This window comes from Anomaloglossus baeobatrachus, chromosome 10 (assembly GCF_048569485.1).
Source record: "Anomaloglossus baeobatrachus isolate aAnoBae1 chromosome 10, aAnoBae1.hap1, whole genome shotgun sequence".
NCBI lineage: Eukaryota > Metazoa > Chordata > Amphibia > Anura > Aromobatidae > Anomaloglossus > Anomaloglossus baeobatrachus.
The window spans coordinates 121,805,751-121,817,507 of record NC_134362.1 but is presented as its reverse complement, the minus strand read 5'-3'; the positions used below and the strand labels follow the sequence as shown (position 1 = coordinate 121,817,507).

The following is an 11,757-nucleotide window of genomic DNA, read 5'->3' as shown; positions in this document are numbered from 1 at the left end:
CATCATTGCTCAAAGAAAACACCGAAAAACAATGGAAGCTTTAATTGGAGTGGAATCTGATAGACAGCACCTGATGCCAAGTCTGCATCTTCTAACACCTGCAGTCACTGCAGCAGCTGAATCCAATGTGTCCAAAAGGGATCTATTCTATTCAATTGCAAATGATCTAGATAAGACTGAGAATAAGATACTGCACGGGACATAGCAGAGTTGGTCAAGTTGAGTGGAGATGAGTTTGCTATTTGGCACAGCTTTTGCATCAATAAAGCAAGTAAAAGGTGTGAAAGATAAAAAAAAGGGTGAAAGTGTGAAAAGTGAATTGGCCAAATTGAGGTGCATATAAAGTTTTTGCTTTCTTTCAATTCACTAATGGGGCTCATTTGAATCAGGTGAATTGAGTTCTGCTTTTGGAAACTGGGTTAAGAAGGGGTGCACCGGTCCTGGAGGTACTGCAATACCAGGTCAATGCGTGGAGTGGACAGAGCAAGATTTTTTCCATCTCCTTGTTCTAAAAATCCATTTAATATATGGTCCCCAGAGAGGGGACGTATCAGATATTAAACTGATAAGAACAGATTTAATTTTTTTTTTTTTCTGTTTATCAGTAGGACTTCAAAATAACAAAGGTGATCGCCTCCCGTTGCCTGGGAACCGTCCAGGCACAAGAGGGCTATGTGTCACCAGAAGGCGCACACACTTCCTCAAGGCCGGCAGACGTGCAATCCCAGGCACCTTCCAGTACCGACCAAGGTAGCGTCCTCCGAAACTACACTTGATCTTAGCCAAAAGGCCGAGAAGCTATAACCCGAATTGGTTACGGCCTTGAGTGGCACCCTGGCCTATACCGGACACATCTTAGGGAGAGGGAGACAAACCCACGCCTACAGAAGACATTTTGTCACCCAAGCCAACCCTTGAAAAGGCTGTTTTGCAGAGCAAAAACAAGAAGAATGATGCTTTTTGCAGCCGCCGCCCACTGCAATTAATCTGAATAACTCCTCCTCCTCCAAGCACCTCCCCTCCCCCTTGCAGTCTTTCCAATTCATGATACAAAAAGACGGACGGACAGGACAGGACAGGACAGGCTGCCTGACTTTCCGTCACTGCCACCCTTTGCCATCCTTGCCCGTAGAAAGCCCTTTCATCATCCCCAAACCCTAATCTTTTCCCTTCCCTTCCCAGCTGCGTCTCACTCCCTTTCATTAGGAAGTGAGCGCAGCCTTTTCTCCGTTCTGCACATGCGCGACGTTAAACACAAATGCGCAGGCGTGCGTTCCATTAGCCTCACTGCATTCCACTCCCATACAGGAAGTGGGCGCAGCTATTACTACGGTCGCACATAAAAGAACCCACGGCCACCACTGCACACAGCTGACTCCACCACAGGACACCCACTTCTACACCAACGCAGGTAAGACAGGATCGGCACCTCTATGCTCCCGTTACAATCAGGCTCAGTCACCATGTGATAACGCTCTCAACTCTTTAGTTGCAGGCTCCCCTTGCTTCACCTCCACTGGCTGTGCTGCCATTTCCTCTCCCACCTGGAAGGTATACTTTATTCCACTATTTTCCTGTTTCTCTCTTCCCCCTTTTCCCATAACCTACTTTTATCTGCATTTGTGGGGTATCTATATGCTATTTACATCATAGTTTTATTCATTAATATGGAAGGGAAGAGTGCCCATGAGAGTGTTGAACTGCGGAGAGCAAGAGATTAAGCTGCTCCGATTTGCCACCATTGATAAGCTGTTCTCAGTAGATACACATGCTATCCAAACAGCAGCATCCACCATTGCTTCAGCCCACCCATTCAGTGACAGCTCACCAAGTCAGCCAGAGGAGTGGTGTAAGGAATTACACGTAGGCACTGACTCCACACCTTCACATCACAAGAAGGGGGTCTACAGGCTAGTGCAAGAATACGAGCAAGTCTTCAGCAAACATCCGCTAGACTTTTGAAGAATAAAAGGGGTCAAACACTACATCCCCACAAGTGCACACCCATCCATCAAAGAGAGATATAAGCCAAAACTACCTGCACATTACCAGTGTACCAAGGACATGTTGAGCAACATGAAGGAGGCTGGGGTTATCCGTGACAGTTGTAGCCTCTGGGCAGCTCCGTTGGTCCTGTTAAAGAAGAAGGACAGCACCACTCCCCTGTATTGAGGAATAGCTAGCTGCATTGAGAACTGCAAATTATTTTTCTACCCTTGATCTCACTAGTCGCTATTGGCAAGTGTCCGTTGCTGAGGCAGACCGGGAGAAGACCGCCTTCGCCACCCCTATGGGTCTCTGCGAGTTCAAAAGCATGCCCTTCGAGCTGTGCAATGCGCCAGGAACCTTCCAGAGGCTGATGGAATGCTGCTTGGGACACCGAAACTTTGAAACGGTACTGCTATACCTTTATGATGTTATTGTTTATTCTAAAGCAAACAAGATTTTAGGGTGTATAAAAAGGGAGATTAGATCCGGTGATCCCAACGTATTGTTAACCCTCTATAAATCACTTGTAAGGCCACATCTGGAATATGGGGTAAAGTCCTGAGCAGGTTGATAACCATTGGTTTGAGCATGGTAGGGTGTAGTGCGCATCTTCCTGCATCGGTAAAAGCTGCAGAAGTCCTTGAAGATTTCCGCTTCAAAGGCAGTGCCTTGATCTGTGAGGACTCTCTCTGAGTAGCCATGAGGTCTGCATAAGTGTGCTTGGAAGACCTTCGCTGCAGTATGGGCCATTAGATCTTTGACTTGTACCACAACCATAAATCTCGAGTAGTTGTCTACCATCGTAAGTGCATACGTGAGCTCGCCTCGATATTCTGCAACAAAACTCCCTTTTTCGATTTCAGTTTCAGCAAACACTCCTCTTCCTGTAGAAAATATTTATCATTACCTAAGACAGTCATTCTAATGCATGACAATATTAAGGCAATTTAGTTAAAACTTGTTTTAACTCACCTTTAAGGGGATTGATGTATTTCATGGTCAATCCAGGTTTGTCAGTGATGGCACTGACATAATGTATGGCGTCTTTTTCGGGCGTTATCCTTTGCCTTTTCATTGTGAAAATCCAGTTGCCTATATCAAAGCAAATTCTACTACTTGTAAAGTATGCAGAAAATGAAATGTAGAACATATAACATCAACTGCTTAGGAACGCATCATAGGTTAGTACTTAAAAGGATATTGTCATGTTCTAGTCATAATGCAAGCTGGACATTTTTCATGTTACCCTGTAATCGCCGGCCTGTTCTAATGCTCAAAAGCCAAGATATAGGCTCAGCTGCTAAGGCTTCCCTCTGCCTTCTGAATGAAACTTGAATATGTCTGGCTCACTGTGTATATAGCAGGTGCTCAGAAAAAATAAGAGTCAATTCAATAGAAATAGCTCTGGCACACTATAGTGATCAATAACGTAAGAAAAGAACTCTTGGAATGCTGAAAATTCTTTATTTGTGCAAAAGGATAATTCATCCAACGTTTCGACCTTGTTTTTAGGTCTTTATCAAGGATAAAGTTATCTAAGATCATAAAGGGTTACAAAACCATATAAACACGTAATTAGTACATAGTACAACATAACAGTACAATATATTGCTACTTGAGAGTACAATGGGTCAAATGACCATGATGCACATACAAAAAATTTTTCCAAAGCCATAGTGAAAACATTTGTACTGAGGAAAGAAAATTTCCACATGACCTATCTGGAGAAACATTCTGGATCAAACAACCAAAAATAGTCAAGCAGGTAAATACACACCTATATGGATAACAGGATGATATGTGTTCAATTGTATAGCGTCATTGCCATTAAGGTACAAATGGAAAACTTGCAATCCTATATAGTGAAGGAAATGAACACATATCATATCAAAGAACACAGGAACATGGGTGTGAGAAAAACCTCAATGTTTATACTTTGTTCTTTATAATGGTGTGAACATGTATATGTCTCAGTACCTTATGCACTTGAGAATTCTAGTGAGTAGATGATGAAAGCCTATTTCAGAACTGGAATCGGTAAATAATTGTAGGTGGAATCTAAATGAAAAGATGGTACAAGTGTTATCATGACACGTGGGCTATAACACAATGGACCGTGTGACAAAGAAGAAAGGAGAGAAAGAAGAGGAAGAAAATGCAACTACCTGTAACATTACGTGATAGTCACTGGTAAGTATCACTTGACAATTCAAGTGAAAAAGGATTCCTTTATTAAAGGGTTCTCAGTCGCCTCAGGATCATGAAATACTAGGGTAAATGATATGAGAATGGGTAAGAAGCACCACTAAAGGAAATATGAGATGCAGGACATATATCTATAAACCCCTGAACTACATGATAGAAATAAAAAGAAGAAAAAAGAAAAAAAAGAAGAAAGAAGAAGAACACATAGAATGCGGAAAGAGAATGGGTACAACTACCTGAGTTACTGCAGGGAGGCCCCTGGTTGGTATTGTGAGGGTTAGTGGAATTCCTTCACTGAAGGGTTCTCAGTTGCCTCAGGTTCGTGAAAAATGCTATAGACAAATAATGCCCGGAGAAAAGGGGTTCATATACAGCGAATAATGGTAATACAAGGTACATGTGTCACATGTAATAGTATATATATATATATATTGTACTAAGCTCTACACCAGAAATAGAAAGTAGTCCCTCTGCCTTCTGTCTAGGTGCCCTGAGTTATGTCCTGTAAACTGTCACAGCGACCCAGACACACATGTGTAGTAGGGGAATATCCCTGCTGAGATGCCAGTGCTAGAGCACTCGTTTGCTGTGGAGTTGAACGCTATGTGAGCAGTTCTTACCTTCAATGAGCAGAAGTCTCTTTTTTCAGATTTCAATATCTCTGTGGGTATCTGGCAGAAATATGGAATACTCTTTACTGCTAAGACCCTGTACACCACTCCCACTAAAGGGGGCTTTACACGCTGCGACATCGCTAATGCGGAGTCGTTGGGGTCACGGAATTTGTGACGCACATCCGGCCGCATTAGCGATGTTGCTGCGTGTGACACCGATGAGCGATTTTGCATCGTTGCAAAAACGTGCAAAATCGCTCATCGGTGACATGGGTCTCCATTCTCGATTATCGTTACTGCAGCAGTAACGATGTAGTTCGTCGCTCCTGCGGCAGCACACATTGCTCCGTGTGACACCGCAGAAACGAGGAACCTCTCCTTACCTGCCTCAAAGCCGCTATGAGGAAGGAAGGAGGTGGGCGGGATGTTCCGGCCACTCATCTCCGCCCCTCCACTGCTATTGGGTGGTCGCTCAGTGACGTTGCTGTGACGCCGCACGAACCGCCCCCTTAGAAAGGAGGCGGTTCGCCGGTCACAGCGACGTCGCCGGGCAGGTAAGTATGTGTGACTGGTTCTGTTCGGTGTTGTGCAGCATGGGCAGCAATTTGCCCGTGTCGCGCAACAGATGGGGGCGGGTACCCACACTAGCGATATCAGGACCGATATCGCAGTGTGTAAAGTAGCCTTTAGTCACATGACCAAGACTGTATCTGTGTCCCTACAACACACTTGAGACAAATGTGTGTGTGAGCCTGCATTGTGGGGTATATATAATATATTATAGAGCTGGGAAGGATCATTCTAAGCAGTGAGCTGTTCCAGTATTTGTAGGAAAATACCCAGTAGAAGCCTCAAACACAGCACCAATACCTCCCATCAGTATCCCACCACAGTGCCATGTAACCCATGCCCTACACTCCCATCTACACCAATACTATACAGGCACAAACTAGTATATCTGACTAAAAACCCCCAAAATATGAAGAACGGCCTATAGTTGAGTGTGGATATAAAATCTATGTGAGCAGAGCTAGAATAGAAATCACTGATCGCATTGAAGTCATTCTGACCATAAATCACCATGATATCAAGGTGAGGAGTTGTGTGTTACTGCTGGGAGGAAAGGGTTAACAGTGGAATATTAAGGTGCATTTCTGTGTGCAGTGTTACTAGTCAATGTAACAATTCAGTATGAGCTGCTCTTGGTGCCGGGGGAGGGAGATGCTCTCCTGAGCAAGATAGATGGGGAATGAACATGATATCTATATAGTGTAAGGCAGGGGGTCTCAAACTCGGCTGGGTGTATGGGCCGCACAGAGGAAAAAAATAATGTGGGGGGCTGCATTCTTTGCAGGACAAAGTGACATTTTTATTGGTACCATATATATATTTTTTTTTCACACACCTTTGGATGACTGATTTTCAACATTTTTCACTTGTTTATTATAACAAATGTGCACATTCTTTGGTTAAATCTAAAAAAAAAAAATTGATGTTAAAAAAAAGTTATGCCTTATTTTGTTTTTTTTACAGTTTATCCCTTTCTTTTAACTAATAGTGTTACAATTATGACGCTAGCGTTTTGTGAAGGGAATGCTTTGCCTACTTCCGTGACTATGGCCTTCCAGAACTGCTGCATTTTGGCTGACCTCTCCGCCTCGGGAATAAGAGACATAAAGTTCTCCTTGTAGCGTGGGTCTAACAGTGTTACCAACCAGTAATGATTGTCGGCCAAGATGTTCTTAACGCGAGGGTCACGAGACAGGCAGCTTACCATAAAGTCATCCATGTGCGCCAGACTCTTAACAGCCATCACTTCAATATCCAGACCAACACGATGACTGAACATGCTGTCCTCCTCCTTCTCCTCCTCCTCCTCCTCATCTACCCTGTCCTCTGGCCAGCCACGCTGAACTGAGCATATGACTGGTATGCATGTCATATCCTCAATTTGGTCGGAGAGTTGCTCCATGTCTTCATCTTCCTCCTCGTCATAGTCCTCCACTGCACGTTGTGATGAGACGAGGCTGGGCTGTGTGTTATCACCCACACCCACTACTGTTTCTTGCTCCAACTCATCGTGTTCCGCCTGCAATGCATCATGTTTGGTTTTGAGCAGAGACCGTTTTAGAAGGCAGAGAAGCGGTATGGTGACGCTAATAATGGCGTCATCGCCGCTCACCATCTTGGTGGAGTCCTCAAAGTTTTGGAGGATGGTACATAGGTCGGACATCCATCTCCACTCCTCAGGTGTTATGTGTGGAGTTTGACCCATTTCCCGATGGCTTAGGTGATGCAGGTACTCAACAACTGCCCTCTTCTGCTCACATATCCTGATCAATATGTGCAGAGTTGAATTCCAATGCGTGGGGACATCACACACCAGTCTGTGAGCCGGAAGATGCAAATGACGCTGAAAGCCGGCAAGGCCGGCTGAAGCAGTAGGTGACTTTCGAAAATGTGCAGACAGGCGGCAAACTTTTACCAGCAGATCAGACAGCTCTGGGTATGAGTTTAGAAACCGCTGAACCACGAGGTTGAGCACATGGGCCACGCATGGAACATGTGTCAGCTGGCCTCGCCTCAAAGCCGCCACCAGGTTCCGGCCATTGTCACACACAACCTTTCCTGGCTTTAGGTTCAGAGGTGTGAGCCAGTGATCTGCATGCTGTTTTAGAGCTGTCCACACCTCTTCTGCATTGTGGGGTTTGTCACCTATGCAGATTAGCTGCAGCACAGCCTGTTGCCGCTTCGCCGAGGCAGTGCTGCAGTGCTTCCAGCTTGGGACTGGTGTGGAGGGTAAAGTGGATGAGGATGCGCAGGAGGAGGAGGAGGCTGAAGAGCATGACATTCCGGAGCTGTAGAGTGTGGGTGAAACCCTGACTGAGGTAGGGCCTGCAAACCTTGGTGTGGGAAGGACTTGTTCCGTTCCTCGCTCAAACTGGGTCCCAGCTGGGCTGGGCTGGGTCCCTACCCGGCTGGGTAGGGCGTTGTGGGGGGTTTGTCTATCTCCATTTGAGGTGAGTTTGTTTAAGTTAGCCTTTTCTTTGGCGTTTTTTGGAGCCCTGCGGGTTGGGGAGTTGGTATCGCCCAGTAAGGCGTTCCCCGGGGGCTTGGATTGGGGTGACATTATGTCAGTGGAAAACGGAGTTGAATTTTGGATTAGGAAATCGAAAACTGATCAGAGAGGTGTGGGTAGACTAGTCCGTTTGGGGATGGTTGTGGCATCTGATATGTGCCCGTTCAAGTGTCTCGGGAATTTTCAACAGATCCGTCCGAAGGTGGATGGCCCCTTATTACATATATCTTTTTATCGAGATACCAATTTGTGAGTGTTTTTAGGGCATGTTTGAAGTCGTTGGGGTTAGATCCGAAGTCTTTCGGATTGGGGCAGCGACGGAGGCCTCTATATGCGGCCTACCGGAGGAGACAGTTAAGCAGATTGGTAGGTGGAAGTCGCAGCGCTTTAAGTCGTATGTACGTCCCCAGGTGGTTGTTGGCAATTGAGGGGAAAAGGGGGGGGTATTAGGGTATTAGGGTAGCAATGGGGGGGGTGAGAGTGTGTGTTTTTTGTCAATTTGGTTTGGTGAGGCAATAAAATGGTGTCGTCTGTACATTTTGTATTGCAGAAGCACCCCCCCTTCCTTCCCTGGTCTGGATCCTTGGCCACTCTTATGTGTATTGGGGAGCCCGACGAGCGGACGCGAGATGGAACTGGAGACAGCTAGGTTTTGAGAAGGACCTGGCTCTCGTGCGATGGCTCGGTGTTCGGGGGTTAGGGTGCAGGAGGTGCATAGATACGCCCGGTTGGACAGACCTCCTGACATCTTAGTGTTGCATGCCGGGGGGAATGATTTGGGTGGGCGTCCTTTTCGAATCTTGATAAAGGACATCAAACATGATTTGTTACGGTTATGGGCGTCGTTTCCAGGTCTAACGATAGTCTGGTCAGAGATAGTAGCGAGAAAGAGTTGGCAGAAAGCGCGGTCAGTTGACAGGTTGAACAAGGCGCGGGCGAAGGTTAATAGGGCGATCTCGAAGTTTGTTAGTCGGAACGGGGGTATAGCAATACGGCATGTTGAGTTGGAAAGGACGGAAGAGGAATTTTGGTTGGCTGACGGGGTACACCTTAATGCGGTGGGAACTGACTTATGGACTCTTGGCTTGCAGGGAGGTATTGAGAGGGCCCTTTGCTTGCGGGGGGTCTCAGGCACTTGAAGGGTTTCAAGGTGCCTTCGTTGTGGTGTTGTTTATTGGTGGGTCCTTGAAGTTGGTTTAAAATTGGTTCGGGGATTCATCCGGGTATGGATCCCCTCATTGGCAGAATTGATGGTCCCCTGGTGATTTTGGGGGGGAACCCCGACGGGGTATGTCGGGGCCCCTGGGGGTGTGGTTGGGGTTGACGGAGGATTAACCCTTATAATTTGGTGCTCCTGAGCCAGTGTGGGTAACGGCTGGGAGCAAGTTGAGGTTTTTTATTGCTCGGTTATGGGAATCACCAGGGTTTTGGTAGCTTCAAGGACCTTACCACATTGCAAATTTAATTGGTTATGTATTCTTGTTAATAAAATGGCTGCTATGGCCAAAATTATCCAAAGATAAATTTGTGTCTGTGTAATTACTTTTAAATAAGAAATGGGAATGGAGGTGTGGGGTATGAAAGGAAGACCGGAGTCAACAATTCCAGGGTCAAGCATGTTTATTTGCGTAAGCTTCGTTCCAGGGTAGAAAGGGTAAGAGTGCCTTTCAGAATTCGAAGTGGTCAGACTGTACGGACCACCAAGAACTGCAGGAGAGCTTGAACATCTTCCCATGGATTTGCGACATCCTCCCTCATCAGTTACGTAGGTAAGCAGGTTCTCAGCATTGCAGCCCATTTGTTGTCTTAAGTTAGTTAAGCGGGGTTAACTAACCTGTCAGTTCAGCCTCAGGTCTAAAGCAGAGGCCTGGACTCCACTCCTTACTCCTCACTCCACAACTCTCCTTAAAAACAACTGACTCCTTTTTCCTGCCCTGGGGTCTCCAGACCCCTAGGTGGGCGTTTCCTTCCGTCTGGTCCTGCCCACTGGTGTGCCTGTCTTTCCCTAGGGGAGGTGACTAGGGTTTTCTGGTTGGCTTTGTGTGACTTAGGTGAGGGAAGTTGTTATGCGGGGGCCTATGTGTGACTATCTGCAGTGTCAGGGCGTCACATATGTATGTGTGTATGTCTGCTAAAGGAATCCGCACCGTCATATTTACAAACACAAAATTTTGCAGACACCTCATGTGACTCAGGGAACGTTGTAGACTATGTTTTAACAGGAATATTTAACCTTTACAGTTACTCTCCAAAAAACCTGCCTCCATTAAACTGAATGGAGGTGGGAGCTGCAAGTTATTAATAGCAGCTGTGATTGGTTGCTATAGGAACAAAGGACATTCATAGTATAAGAAGCTTATGTGTGAGATAATATGATGTCAGTGGGGAGACAGATAGAGAGAGACAGACACAGACTGAGAGACAAACAGACAGAGACAGATAGGCATAGACAGACAGGGAAAGAGACAGAGACAAACAGACAGAGGCAGACAGGGAAAGAGACAGACAGAGATAGACAGGGAAAAAAGGCAGACAGACAGAGACAGAGAAAGAGACAGAGGCAGATAGGGAAACAGACAAAGACAAACATACAGAGACAGGCAGGAGAAAAGGCAGACCGACAGGGAAACAGACAGACAGGGGAAGAGACAGACAGAGAGAGACAGACAGATAGAGACAGACAAAGAAATACAGAGATAGACAGGGAAAGAGACAAACGGGGAATGAGTCAGACAGAGAGAGACAAAGAGAGACAGGCAGAGAGAGACAGGGAAAGAGACAGACAGGGGAAGAGACAGACAGAGACAGACAAAGAAATACAGAGACAGACAGGGGAAGAGACAGACAGGGGAAGAGACAGACAGGGGAAGAGACAGACAGACAGGGAAAGAGACAGACCTGGAAAAGAGACAGACCTGGAAAAGAGACAGACAGACATAGAAACAGACAGCCACAAAGAGAGAAAGACAGACAGACACAGAGAGACAGACAGAGATAGAGAGACAGAGAGACATGGATAGAGATAGAGACACACAGAGACAGACAGATGACAGAGACTGGGAGAGAGACAGACAGAAGCATAAATCCCTAACTAAAACTTAACATTTAATGATAGTTTTAAAAGGTAAAAAAACACAAATCATGTAAATAGCATGACTCTCTTCTGTGCATAGAGTCAAAATTTTGTGTTTGTAAATATGACGGTGCGGATTCCTTTAGCAGACATACACACATACATATGTGACGCCCTGACACTGCAGGTAGTCACACATAGGCCCCCGCATAACAACTTCCCTCACCTAAGTCACACAAAGCCAACCAGAAAACCCTAGTCACCTCCCCCAGGGAAAGACAGGCACACCAGTGGGCAGGACCAGACGGAAGGAAACGCCCACCTAAGGGTCTGGAGACCCCGGGGCAGGAAAAAGGAGTCAGTTGTTTTTAAGGAGAGTTGTGGAGTGAGGAGTAAGGAGTGGAGTCCAGGCCTCTGCTTTAGACCTGAGGCTGAACTGACAGGTTAGTTAACCCCGCTTAACTAACTTAAGACAACAAATGGGCTGCAATGCTGAGAACCTGCTTACCTACGTAACTGATGAGGGAGGATGTCGCACATCCATGGGAAGATGTTCAAGCTCTCCTGCAGTTCTTGGTGGTCCGTACAGTCCGACCACTTCGAATTCTGAAAGGCACTCTTACCCTTTCTACCCTGGAACGAAGCTTACGCAAATAAACATGCTTGACCCTGGAATTGTTGACTCCGGTCTTCCTTTCATACCCCACACCTCCATTCCCATTTCTTATTTAAAAGTAATTACACAGACACAAATTTATCTTTGGATAATTTTGGCCATAGCAGCCATTTTATTAACA

At 46.0% G+C, this 11,757-nt stretch overlaps 1 pseudogene; it reads right to left on the bottom strand.

Moving 5' to 3' along the window:
* Positions 1 to 424: 424 nt before the first annotated feature.
* Positions 425 to 631, bottom strand: LOC142255553 (U2 spliceosomal RNA; annotated as a pseudogene).
* Positions 632 to 11,757: the final 11,126 nt, after the last annotated feature.